Below are 13,878 nucleotides of genomic sequence, written 5' to 3' on the forward strand. Positions count from 1 at the left end.
CTACAGTAGGAACTAGGAGCTATAGTAAGAACTAGGAGCTATAGTAGGAACTAGGAGCTATAGTAGGAACTAGGAGCTATAGTAGGAACTAGAAGCTATAGTAGGAACTAGGAGCTATAGTAGGAACTAGGAGCTATAGTAGGAACCAGGAGCTATAGTAGGAACCAGAAGCTATAGTAGGAACTAGGAGCTATAGTAGGAACTAGGAGCTATAGTAGGAACCAGGAGCTATAGTAGGAACTAGAAGCTATAGTAGGAACTAGGAGCTATAGTAGGAACTAGGAGCTATAGTAGGAACTAGAAGCTATAGTAGGAACTAGGAGCTATAGTAGGAACCAGGAGCTATAGTAGGAACCAGGAGCTATAGTAGGAACTAGGAGCTATAGTAGGAACTAGGAGCTACAGTAGGAACTAGGAGCTATAGTAAGAACTAGGAGCTATAGTAGGAACTAGGAGCTATAGTAGGAACTAGGAGCTATAGTAGGAACTAGGAGCTATAGTAGGAACTAGGAGCTAGAGTAGGAACTAGGAGCTATAGAAGCAGTAAGAGCTGTGTGTGGAAACTAGCTAGCTAGCTGTCAATACACTCAGTAAACAAAACATAAACGCACATACTGGTAACTGCCAAAATAAAGGAAACTCTTGAGTAAATGACAGAAACAAAGTATATTGAAAGCAGGTGCTTCCACACAGGTGTGGTTCCTGAGTCAATTAAGAAATTAAAACATCCCATCATGCTTAGGGTCATGTATAAAAATGACCAGTTGCCCATTATTTTGGCTACCATGGCTAGAAGAAGAGATCTCAGTGACTTTGAAAGAGGAGTCTCAAAGGAGCATATGGGGATTAAAGGGTGTGTGTGTGTGTGTGTGTTTGTGTGTTTGTGTGTTTGTGTGTGTGTGTGTGTGTGTGTGTGTGTGTGTGTGTGTGTGTGTGTGTGTGTGTGTGTGTGTGTTACGTGCGTACGTGCGTATGTCGTGCGTACAGTGCGTATGCATGTGCGTGCGTGCGTGCGTGCGTGCGTGCGTGTGTGTGTGTCTCAGTCACCAGATCTCAACCCAATTGAACATTTACGGTAGATTCTGGAGCGGCGCCTGAGACAGCGTTTTCCACTACCATCAACAAAACACCAAATGATGCAATGACTGGTGGAAGAATGGTTTCACATCCCTCCAATAGAGTTCCAGACACTGGTAGAATCTATGCCAAGGTGCATGGAAGCTGTTCTGGCTCGTGGTGACCCAACGCCCTATTAAGACACTTTATGTTTCCTTTATCTTGGCAGTTACCTGAACATACATGCTTTAGATCGTCACAAACACACAGATGTCTACATCTCACTGTGCGTGTGTGTGTGTGTGTGTGTGTATTTCTACTGGTGCCAATGTTGTCAGACATTCCTGATATACAGTACTATTTCACACATGCACACGCACGCACAAACACACACACACACACACAAACACCGATCATTAAGACCTGTGGAGTATTAAGTAGGTGAAAACAATGTAATCCACCACACACGCAAAGGGAATACATTGGACATTGGAAAGAATCAAAAACTGTCATTCACAAGTGATAATAAAACAGTTCTTTTCTTCAGGCAATTCATTACATTTCATCATCTTGTTATTTGTGCGTTGTCTTGTTATTTGTGTGTGGGTGTTTCAGTCTGTTTAGATTTTTTTAGTGTGTGTGTTTGTTTTTGTGTATAATGTTTTAGACTGAAAGAACACATACGGTGGAGACAGAGAGAGAACCGAAACACTCACCTTCCAAAATACCAGCTGCCCACCACCAACCACGACGCCCAAACCAAACGTCCAAAAAAATCTACCCTAATATAAAGAAAGCGAGACAAAGAACTGTTGGTATAATCCTCACATCGATCTCCTGCCGGCAGCAACAACCAATCAAATCAAAAAGGAAAGATTGTAGAAAAAAAGGATAGTGGAAAATGAATGAAAAGATTAAGGAAGAAGGACGATGAAATCTTTTGGAGGAAGATAAGTTTAATCCTTAGAGAGGTTGGTTTGTTGCCATGATGAGGTTAGCCTCCCCAGGATGAATATATCCCAGTCCAGTCCAGTAAATGGATAGTGTTTCCGCCTGCCTGCCTGCCTGCCTCACTAACCCTTCTGTGTCGCTATGTTTCTGATTCCTCTGCTCCAGCGTGCGCCAGTATCCAGAGGCTGTCTTTGTGTGAGAGAGAGAGAGAGAGAGAGAGAGAGAGAGAGAGAGAGAGAGAGAGAGAGAGAGAGAGAGAGAGAGAGAGAGAGAGAGAGAGAGAGAGAGAGAGAGAGAGAGAGAGAGAGAGAGAGAGCGCGCATGTGTGTGTGTGTGTGTGTGTGTGAGAGAGTGGGTTTGTGTGAGAGCGTGTGTGTCCTCCCCCTCCGTATGTATTTGTGTGCAGTCGTGCATGTGGCAGGTGTGTGTGTGTGTGTGTGTGTTGAGTGTGTGAATGTGTGTGAGGCTCAGCTTGTCAAAGATACTAACATTAGAGTGTGTTGCGTCTGTCTGAGCTGCCTCCAGCTGAGAGAGAGAGAGAATCAACTGATCTCACAGAATATGAAAATCTTCCTCTCTTCTATACGCTGGCTGGCAGGCTTTTCTCTCCCTCCTCCTTTTTCCCTCTTTCATCTCTTATTTTTTTTCCATTCGCTCTTTTGATTCATTTCAATTTCTCAGTCCCTCCCATTAGGTGGTAGGCTGGCTCTGCATGTATCGGTTTGTGTGTGTGTCGGTGTGTGTGAGTGTTTGGCAACGGGTAGACAGAAAGATAAGCTGTTTGCTAGAGTCATTGAGAAAGAGAGGGATGGGGTTTTTTACATGGAGGACAAACAGAGAGAGATGGATGAGAGAGCGATGGGAGAGAGGAAGAGAGCGAGAGAGTGGCAGGGGGTAGAGAGAGAAAGTGTGGCAGAGAGAGAGAGAGAGAGAGAGAGAGAGAGAGAGAGAGAGAGAGAGAGAGAGAGAGAGAGCAGGGAGAGAGAGAGAGGCAGGGAGGAGAGAGAGAGAGTGGCACGGGGGAGAGAGAGAGTGGCAGGGAGGAGAGAGAGGCAGGGGGGGAGAGAGAGAGGCGGGGGAGAGAGAGAGATAGTGGCAGGGGAGAGAGAGAGAGAGAGGCAGGAAGAGAGAGGCGAGAGAGAGAGAGAGAGAGAGAGAGAGAGAGAGAGGCAGGGAGGAGAGAGAGAGAGAGTGGCAGGGAGGAGCGAGAGAGAGAGTGGCACGGGGAGAGAGAGAGAGTGGCAGGGAGGAGAGAGAGGCAGGGGAGAGAGAGAGGCGGGGGAGAGAGAGAGAGATAGTGGCAGGGGGGGAGAGAGAGAGAGAGAGGCAGGGGGAGAGAGAGAAAGAGATAGTGGCTGGGGGAGAGAGAGAGAGAGAGAGAGAGAGAGTGGCAGGGGGGAGAGAGAGAGTGGCAGGGGAGAGAGAGAGAGAGAGAGAGAGAGAGAGAGAGAGAGAGAGAGAGAGAGAGAGAGAGAGAGAGAGAGAGAGAGAGAGAGAGAGAGAGAGAGAGAGGCAGGGAGGAGAGAGAGAGAGAGTGGGCAGGGAGAGAGAGAGAGTGGCAGGGAGGGAAGAGAGAGAGAGGCGGGGGGAGAGAGAGAGAGGCAGGGGGAGAGAGAGAGAGAGAGGCAGGGAGAGAGAGAGAGAGAGAGAGAGGAGAGAGAGAGAGAGAGAGAGAGAGAGAGAGAGGGAGGAGAGAGAGAGAGAGAGGGCAGGGAGAGAGAGAGAGTGGCAGGGAGGAGAGAGAGAGAGAGGCAGGGGAGAGAGAGAGAGAGGAGGGAGAGAGAGAGAGAGAGAGGCAGGGAGAGAGAGAGAGAGAGAGCAGAGAGAGAGAGAGAGAGAGAGAGAGAGAGAGAGAGAGAGAGAGAGAGAGAGTGGCAGGGGGAGAGAGAGGGCAGAGAGAGAGAGAGAGAGAGGCAGAGAGAGAGAGAGGCGAGAGAGAGAGAGAGAGAGAGGCAGAGAGAGAGAGAGGAGAGAGAGAGAGAGAGAGAGAGAGAGAGAGAGAGAGAGAGAGAGAGAGAGAGAGGCAGGGAGAGAGAGAGAGAGAGAGGCAGGGAGGAGAGAGAGAGAGAGTGGCACGGGGAGAGAGAGAGTGGCAGGGAGGGAGAGGAGAGGCAGGGAGAGAGAGAGAGGTGGGGGAGAGAGAGAGAGATAGTGGCAGGGGGGAGAGAGAGAGAGAGAGAGGCAGGGGAGAGAGAGGCGAGAGAGAGAGAGAGAGAGAGAGAGAGAGAGAGAGAGAGAGAGAGAGAGAGAGAGAGAGAGAGAGAGAGGCAGGAGAGAGAGAGAGAGAGTGGCACGGGAGAGAGAGAGAGTGGCAGGGAGGAGAGAGAGAGAGGCAGGGGGGAGAGAGAGAGAGGCGGGGGAGAGAGAGAGAGATAGTGGCAGGGGGAGAGAGAGAGAGAGAGAGGCAGGGGAGAGAGAGGCGAGAGAGAGAGAGAGAGAGAGAGAGAGAGAGAGAGAGAGAGAGAGAGAGGCAGGGGGGAGAGAGAGAGAGAGTGGCAGGGGGGGAGAGAGAGAGAGAGTGGCAGGGGGGAGAGAGAGAGAGAGGCAGGGGGAGAGAGAGAGAGTGGCAGGGGAGAGAGAGAGAGAGAGAGAGTGGCAGGGGGGAGAGAGAGAGTGGCAGGGGGGAGAGAGAGAGAGAGTGGCAGGGGGGAGAGAGAGAGAGTGGCAGGGGGAAAGAGAGAGCAAGGAAGGTGCAGAGCGGAGGAAGAAGAGTGAGAGTAGGGTAGCATTTAGGGTAAAGGAACTGGCAGGTGTGTGTGTGTTGTGAGATGGGTAATGTGTGTTCAGAGACAGAGAACAGGACTGTGTGCTTCCCATCACCAGCTGAACATGGCTGCCACTGACAGGCTAGGCACACAGGGAACCAACCGTCTGTTGTTTATTTCTATGTGTTGGAGGAGAAAGGGGGAGGGAGAGTGATAGAGAGGTTGGAGAAAACATTCAGACCCTCTGACCGTATGCCACGCTATGTTTACACCAGGGGAGAACCACTGCCTCCTCTCATTGAAGACACAAAGTTCAAGGCCAACTGCGGTACTGCAGGCATTGTTAACAGAAAAGATCCCCCATTATGGTGAATGGAAAAATGTCAATCTTTGTGGTCAATTTTCTTGTAAATATTTTTTTTTAAAGACAATCATGGTACCAACAATTGCTTCTAATACACCAGATCTATGTCCTTGAACCGATTATTTTTAAATCGCACAAAGAAGAGGTAATAAAGTTGCTAATGACAGCCTGCAGTACCCCGGTCGGCCTTCAACTTGAGTTACTCAATGAGAGGGGGCAGCACTGAGCTAGCCTGCAACGTCACTTCCTGGAGTAGCTCAAACTGCGCATGTCATGTCTGCATGAGGCGCCATCTTAACCGACTTCATTTGGCTTCAATGTGCTATTGATTCTTCACATAGGAATGACTGGTGTCACGTGATCGATGGCTTTGTCCATCCATATATACAGTCAGTGGTTTACGCCCATGTCTAATGTGTGACTAGTACCTACCATGCCTGCATCCCAAATGGCACCCTATTTTATTTATTTATTTTTTTTATCCTTTTTTTTTAGGGGGTAGATCAGCTTTAATATTGCAGATAGATTGTAGCTTCCATCAATGTAATTGTCTGCATCATTTCCAATCCCCCATATATATATTTTTGTAAATATACAGTACCAGTCAAAAGTTTGGACACCTACTCATTCCAGGGTTTTTCTTTATTTTTACTATTTTCTACATTTATTTGGAATTCAAGGCACACTTAACCAGCATGGCTACCACAGCATTCTGCAGCGATACGCCATCCCATCTGGTTTGGGCATAGTGGGACTATCATTTGTTTTTCAACCTGACAATGACCCAACACACCTCCAGGCTGTGTAAGGGTTATTTGACCAAGAAGGAGAGTGATGGAGTGCTGCATCAGATGACCTGGCCTCCACAATCACCCGACCTCAACCCAATTGAGATGGTTTGGGATGAGTTGGACCGCAGAGTGAAGGAAAAGCAGCCAACAAGTGCTCAGCATATGTGGGAACTCCTTCAAGACTGTTGGAAAAGCATTCCAGGTGAAGCTGGTTGAGAGAATGCCAAGAGTGTGCAAAGCTGCCATCAAGGCAAAGGGTGGCTATTTGAAGAATCTCAAATATAAAATATATTTTGATTTGTTTAACACTTTTTTGGTTACTACATGATTCCATATGTGTTATTTCACAGTTTTGATGTCTTCACTATTATTCTACAATGTAGAAAATAGTAAAAATAATGAAAAACCCTTGCATGAGTAGGTGTGTCCCAACTTTTGACTGGTACTGTATATACATATATACATACATACATACATACATACATACCCACATATATATAAATATACACATACATATACATACATACATATAAATATATATATATATATATCTTTAAAAAACATGTTCCTTTATTATTTTCCGCTAACCCTACCACCTCTCTCCTAATTGGAGGAAACTAATGAACAACACTTAGACTTACTTCCAGCTTATACATACATTTTACGGACACAATCTATTTTACAATAGTTATCTTTTGTTTGTTTTTAGTCCTGTCCTTCCTCTACCTTCATCCTCTCCCATCGATCTCTGATGTCCACCCGGTTTGATTTCTATTTGACATATGTTTTTAACTGTGCTGTTTCACAAAAGCTGAGAACCTACAGACACAGTATATTTTACATGAGTTATCTTGTTGTTATTAGTCCCACCTTTCAGCTCCACTCAACCCCTCCCATCTATCTCTTAACACCATCCATATTGGATTTCTATTTGCCATATATTTTTCAACTGTGCTGTGATGTTTCACAAAAGTGCTGAACCTTTCTATTCTCATAGTTTCTACAGATTGTAAATTAAAGATAACTTTTTTTGCTAAAAGTATTATTATATTATTGATCGATTGATATTTGAAATCACCCAGTAATGCTATCTGCAGCGTTAGCTCCAGGTAAATGTTGCAATATCTTCAGCCATTCCTGGACCTGCGTCCCAAAATGTTTTCCTTTTGACAAGTAGTATAGGAAATAGGATGCTATTTGGGACCACCCCGTGTCTTGTGTGTGACCAATAGGGAAGTGTCTCTATCTGTCCTATCAGATGGCCCTGCTGCTCCGGGCCGCGTTACCATGTTACATCATCACTCTGTCACTCATTATTAACCATGCTCCAATACCCGCAGCACAATGATGATGTCACCACTTGTCTTGTCTGGAAACTAACACTTCAGGACCCTCTGTCTGTCCGTCTGTGGGAGTGAGGTCTGAGGAATCCGAATTTGACTAGGTGATGTGGTGCTGCCAGTGACAGACATTTAGAGACAGAAAACAGACTGAAGAGTTTACACAAAGTTGACAGACATTACATGTGTATGCAAAGTGGTAGAGCAGTGGATATACACATATACAGTGGATGAACACATTTACAGTATCAATATAAATATATCTAAAAGCAGAGATATGAACACAGTGCAAATGCAGTATAGTGCAGTTATTTAGTGTACAGTTTAGAGATGGCTTGATGTAGTATAGTTCAGTTATTTAGTGTACAGTTTAGAGATGGCTTGATGTAGTATAGTTCAGTTATTTAGTGTACAGTTTAGAGATGGCTTGATGTAGTATAGTGCAGTTATTTAGTGTACAGTTCAGAGATGGCTTGATGCAGTATAGTGCAGTTATTTAGTGTACAGTTTAGAGATGGCTTGATGTAGTATAGTGCAGTTATTTAGTGTACAGTTCAGAGATGGCTTGATGCAGTATAGTGCAGTTATTTAGTGTACAGTTCAGAGATGACTTGATGCAGTATAGTGCAGTTATTTAGTGTACAGTTTAGAGATGGCTTGATGCAGTATATTGCAGTTATTTAGTGTACAGTTCAGAGATGGCTTGATGCAGTATATTGCAGTTATTTAGTGTACAGTTCAGAGATGGCTTGATGCAGTATATTGCAGTTATTTAGTGTACAGTTCAGAGATGGCTTGATGCAGTATATTGCAGTTATTTAGTGTACAGTTTAGAGATGGCTTGATGAAGTGTGTCACATAGAGTACGTAGTCCTTTAGTCTTTATGGGCCAGATGGCTGGTAGGTGAGGGCCACAGCACGGGGAAAGAAACTGTTCAGCTGGCGGGTGGTTTTGGTCATGATTGACCTGAAAGGAGAGAGTAGGTGGAGAGAGGAGGAGGAGGAGGAGGTAGAGAGGAGGAGGAGGAGGTAGAGAGGAGGAGGAGGAGGTAGAGAGGAGGAGTAGGTGGAGAGAGGAGGAGTAGGTGGAGAGAGGAGGAGGAGGTGGAGAGAGGAGGAGGAGGAGGAGGTGGAGAGAGGAGGAGGAGGTGGAGAGAGGTGGAGGAGGGAGAGAGGAGGAGGAGGTGGAGAGAGGAGGAGGAGGTGGAGGGGGTAGAGTGGAGCAGTAGGTGGAGGAGAGAGGAGAACCTAAACCCTAACCCTAATTCTAACCCTAATCCTAATTGTAACCCTAAACCTAAATCTAACCCAAAGTTTAAAATAGCCTTCTTTTTTTTTCATCATGGGGACGTGGGAAATGTCCCCACGAGGGAGAATTTCCCTTGTTTTACTATCCTTGTGGGGACTTTGGGGGATTTTAGGTCCCCACAAGGATAGAAGAACCAACACACACACACACACACACACACACACACACGGTGCAGTACACTCAGAAAAGACATCACTAATACATTGTGTGTTATTCATCATGTAAATGTCCTCCTATGGTTCTCTGTAGTGAGTCTAATACAGCAGTGCAGTACTGTTGGTGTTGTGAATGTGCAGTAGCATAGAGTGAAATGGACAGGGACATTGTACACGACCCCTCTGGCTACCATCCTGTCTCTCTCTACTCTCTCCACTGGTTGGGTCCCCTGGCTACCATCCTGTCTCTCTCTACTCTCTCCACTGGTTGAGTCCCCTGGCTACCATCCTGTCTCTCTCTACTCTCTGCCCTGGTTGAGTCCCCTGGCTAACCATCCTGTCTCTCTCTACTCTCTGCACTGGTTGAGTCCCCTGGCTACCATCTTGTCTCTCTCTACTCTCTCCACTGGTTGAGTCCCCTGGCTACCATCCTGTCTCTCTCTACTCTCTCCACTGGTTGAGTCCCCTGGCTACCATCCTGTCTCTCTCTACTCTCTCCACTGGTTGAGTCCTCTGGCTACCATCCTGTCTCTCTCTACTCTCTCCACTGGTTGAGTCCCCTGGCTACCATCCTGTCTCTCTCTGCTCTCTCCACTGGTTGAGTCCCCTGGCTACCATCTTGTCTCTCTCTACTCTCTCCACTGGTTGAGCACCCTGGCTACCATCTTGTCTCTCTCTACTCTCTCCACTGGTTGAGTCCCCTGGCTACCATCTTGTCTCTCTCTACTCTCTCCACTGGTTGAGTACCCTGGCTACCATCTTGTCTCTCTCTACTCTCTCCACTGGTTGAGTCCCCTGGCTACCATCTTGTCTCTCTCTACTCTTACCACTGGTTGAGTCCCCTGGCTACCATCCTGTCTCTCTCTACTCTCTCCACTGGTTGAGTCCCCTGGCTACCATCTTGTCTCTCTCTACTCTCTCCACTGGTTGAATCCCCTGGCGACCATCTTGTCTCTCTCTACTCTCTCCACTGGTTGAATCCCCTGGCTACCATCCTGTCTCTCTCTACTCTCTGCACTGGTTGAGTCCCCTGGCTAACCATCCTGTCTCTCTCTACTCTCTGAACTGGTTGAGTCCCCTGGCTACCATCTTGTCTCTCTCTACTCTCTCCACTGGTTGAATACCTTGGCTACCATCCTGTCTCTCTCTACTCTCTCCACTGGTTGAGTCCCCTGGCTACCATCCTGTCTCTCTCTACTCTCTCCACTGGTTGAGTCCCCTGGCTACCATCCTGTCTCTCTCTACTCTCTCCACTGGTTGAGTCCCCTGGCTACCATCCTGTCTCTCTCTACTCTCTCCACTGGTTGAGTCCCCTGGCTACCATCTTGTCTCTCTCTACTCTCTCCACTGGTTGAGTCCCCTGGCTACCATCCTGTCTCTCTCTACTCTCTCCACTGGTTGAGTCCCCTGGCTACCATCCTGTCTCTCTCTACTCTCTCCACTGGTTGAGTCCCCTGGCTACCATCCTGTCTCTCTCTACTCTCTCCACTGGTTGAGTCCCTTGGCTAACCATCCTGTCTCTCTCTACTCTCTGAACTGGTTGAGTCCCCTGGCTACCATCTTGTCTCTCTCTACTCTCTGAACTGGTTGAGTCCCCTGGCTACCATCTTGTCTCTCTCTACTCTCTGAACTGGTTGAGTCCCCTGGCTACCATCTTGTCTCTCTCTACTCTCTGAACTGGTTGAGTCCCCTGGCTACCATCTTGTCTCTCTCTACTCTCTGCACTGGTTGAGTCCCCTGGCTAACCATCCTGTCTCTCTCTACTCTCTGAACTGGTTGAGTCCCCTGGCTACCATCTTGTCTCTCTCTACTCTCTCCACTGGTTGAATACCCTGGCTACCATCCTGTCTCTCTCTACTCTCTCCACTGGTTGAGTCCCCTGGCTACCATCCTGTCTCTCTCTACTCTCTCCACTGGTTGAGTCCCCTGGCTACCATCCTGTCTCTCTCTACTCTCTCCACTGGTTGAGTCCCCTGGCTACCATCTTGTCTCTCTCTACTCTCTGCACTGGTTGAGTCCCCTGGCTACCATCCTGTCTCTCTCTACTCTCTCCACTGGTTGAGTCCCCTGGCTACCATCCTGTCTCTCTCTACTCTCTGAACTGGTTGAGTCCCCTGGCTACCATCCTGTCTCTCTCTACTCTCTCCACTGGTTGAGTCCCCTGGCTACCATCTTGTCTCTCTCTACTCTCTCTACTGGTTGAGTCCCCTGGCTACCATCTTGTCTCTCTCTACTCTCTCCACTGGTTGAGTCCCCTGGCTCTCTTTGAACCACCTTTCCCTTGTTTATTTACATAATCATTATTGTTATTTTGTTTATTACATTTTAGATGCATCTTTCACCTGCATAAATGTATACATATGCCCAACGCACATTATATTTACAGCACAGTTAGGCTTCATATTTGCTCTATTTTAGTGGGAATGTATTTACTCTATTTTAATGCTATTCAGTGCCAACATCGTTCCTCTATATATTCTGTGACCCCTGTGAAAGATGGTGCCAATTTATTCTCCATTAATGTAGTGCTTTGATGAAAAGCCTAACAGAAGGCTGTGGCCTACAGTAGCTGCCTGGACACAGGGCCTAATAATGGGCTACAGTAGCTGCCTGGACACAGGGCCTAATAATGGGCTACAGTAGCTGCCTGGACACAGGGCCTAATAATGGGCTACAGTAGCTGCCTGGGCACAGGGCCTAATAATGGGCTACAGTAGCTGCCTGGGCACAGGGCCTAATAATGGGCTACAGTAGCTGCCTCCTGGACACAGGGCCTAATAATGGGCTACAGTAGCTGCCTGGACACAGGGCCTAATAATGGGCTACAGTAGCTGCCTGGACACAGGGCCTAATAATGGGCTACAGTAGCTGCCTGGACACAGGGCCTAATAATGGGCTACAGTAGCTGCCTGGGCACAGGGCCTAATAATGGGCTACAGTAGCTGCCTGGACACAGGGCCTAATAATGGGCTACAGTAGCTGCCTGGGCACAGGGCCTAATAATGGGCTACAGTAGCTGCCTGGGCACAGGGCCTAATAATGGGCTACAGTAGCTGCCTGGACACAGGGCCTAATAATGGGCTACAGTAGCTGCCTCCTGGACACAGGGCCTAATAATGGGCTACAGTAGCTGCCTGGGCACAGGGCCTAATAATGGGCTACAGTAGCTGCCTGGGCACAGGGCCTAATAATGGGCTACAGTAGCTGCCTCCCTGGACACAGGGCCTAATAATGGGCTACAGTAGCTGCCTGGACACAGGGCCTAATAATGGGCTACAGTAGCTGCCTCCTGGGCACAGGGCCTAATAATGGGCTACAGTAGCTGCCTCCTGGACACAGGGCCTAATAATGGGCTACAGTAGCTGCCTGGACACAGGGCCTAATAATGGGCTACAGTAGCTGCCTGGGCACAGGGCCTAATAATGGGCTACAGTAGCTGCCTCCTGGACACAGGGCCTAATAATGGGCTACAGTAGCTGCCTCCTGGACACAGGGCCTAATAATGGGCTACAGTAGCTGCCTGGGCACAGGGCCTAATAATGGGCTACAGTAGCTGCCTGGGCACAGGGCCTAATAATGGGCTACAGTAGCTGCCTCCTGGACACAGGGCCTAATAATGGGCTACAGTAGCTGCCTGGACACAGGGCCTAATAATGGGCTACAGTAGCTGCCTCCTGGGCACAGGGCCTAATAATGGGCTACAGTAGCTGCCTCCTGGACACAGGGCCTAATAATGGGCTACAGTAGCTGCCTGGACACAGGGCCTAATAATGGGCTACAGTAGCTGCCTCCTGGGCACAGGGCCTAATAATGGGCTACAGTAGCTGCCTGGACACAGGGCCTAATAATGGGCTACAGTAGCTGCATCCTGGACACAGGGCCTAATAATGGGCTACGGCCTAGCTGGACACAGGGCCTAATAATGGGCTACGGCCTAGCTGGGCCAATCTTGTCGTTGCATCCTTATTCCCTTTATAGTGCACTATTTTTGACCAGAGCCAAATGGTCCCTACTTTATGAGCCCTGTCGGCCCTGGTCAAAAGTAGTGCACTATAAAGGGAATAGGGTGCAATTTGGGATCATAGAGATGAAGCTCCACCCAGTGACAGTAGAGATGAAGCTCCACCCAGTGACAGTAGAGATGAAGCTCCACCCAGTGACAGTAGAGATGAAGCTCCACCCAGTGACAGTAGAGATGAAGCTCCACCCAGTGACAGTAGAGATGAAGCTCCACCCAGTGACAGTAGAGATGAAGCTCCACCCAGTGACGGTAGAGATGAAGCTCCACCCAGTGACAGTAGAGATGAAGCTCCACCCAGTGACAGTAGAGATGAAGCTCCACCCAGTGACAGTAGAGATGAAGGGTTAGGGCAGTGGTCGTGACCGCTAACACCTAGACAGTAGGATATACTACCTGACAGGATACACCTAGACAGGATATACTACCTGACAGGATACACCTAGACAGGATATACCACCTGACAGGATACACCTAGACAGTAGGATATACTACCTGACAGGATACACCTAGACAGGATATACTACCTGACAGGATACACCTAGACAGGATATACCACCTGACAGGATACACCTAGACAGTAGGATATACTACCTGACAGGATACACCTAGACAGGATATACTACCTGACAGGATACACCTAGACAGGATATACTACCTGACAGGATACACCTAGACAGGATATACTACCTGCACAGACAAACACAAACACACTAAGCATTTTACTGTACCGTGTGCGCACATGACCAATAAACTTTGGTTTGACACACACTTACACACACACACACACACACACACACACACACACACACACACACACACACACACACACACACACACACACACACACACACACACACACACACACACACACACTATGAACTGTCCAGTAACTCCTGTATTTGTTCTTGATCAGGGTGAATGAGGGCCATACATCTTTAGGACATTTTCACCATTTACTATTTGTAAAGGAGAAGGTTGAATTGTATGGTTGGTTAACGCGAGAGGGCTATCTATATACACTATAGTGGAAATTAAATACATTACTCTTGAAAATTGTCCTGCAACACTTTTGCCACCTATGCAATATTGAGGAGCTATTTTAAATCCATCTATTCTACATGGTTAGAGGTGACACGTTCCAGAAAACCCTTTTTTATTGAACTACGAACTCCAAGGCTAGGCATGA

At 47.7% G+C, this 13,878-nt stretch overlaps 2 protein-coding genes across 2 annotated transcripts in view; one reads left to right on the forward strand and one right to left on the reverse strand.

The window, feature by feature from the left end:
• LOC121543624 (leucine-rich repeat and transmembrane domain-containing protein 2) overlaps positions 1-2,055 on the reverse strand; it is a 51,781-nt gene extending 49,726 nt beyond the window's left edge. Inside the window, exon 1 of the mRNA XM_041853643.2 lies at positions 1,773-2,055. The gene's annotated coding sequence lies outside the window, so the exon portion shown is untranslated. The remainder of the gene's footprint in view (positions 1-1,772) is intronic.
• LOC121560280 (voltage-dependent calcium channel subunit alpha-2/delta-4-like) overlaps positions 1-13,878 on the forward strand; it is a gene marked incomplete at its 3' end in the record, with an annotated part of 195,648 nt that overhangs the window by 125,164 nt on the left and 56,606 nt on the right.

The sequence above is a fragment of the Coregonus clupeaformis genome, unplaced genomic scaffold, assembly GCF_020615455.1.
Source record: "Coregonus clupeaformis isolate EN_2021a unplaced genomic scaffold, ASM2061545v1 scaf0857, whole genome shotgun sequence".
NCBI lineage: Eukaryota > Metazoa > Chordata > Actinopteri > Salmoniformes > Salmonidae > Coregonus > Coregonus clupeaformis.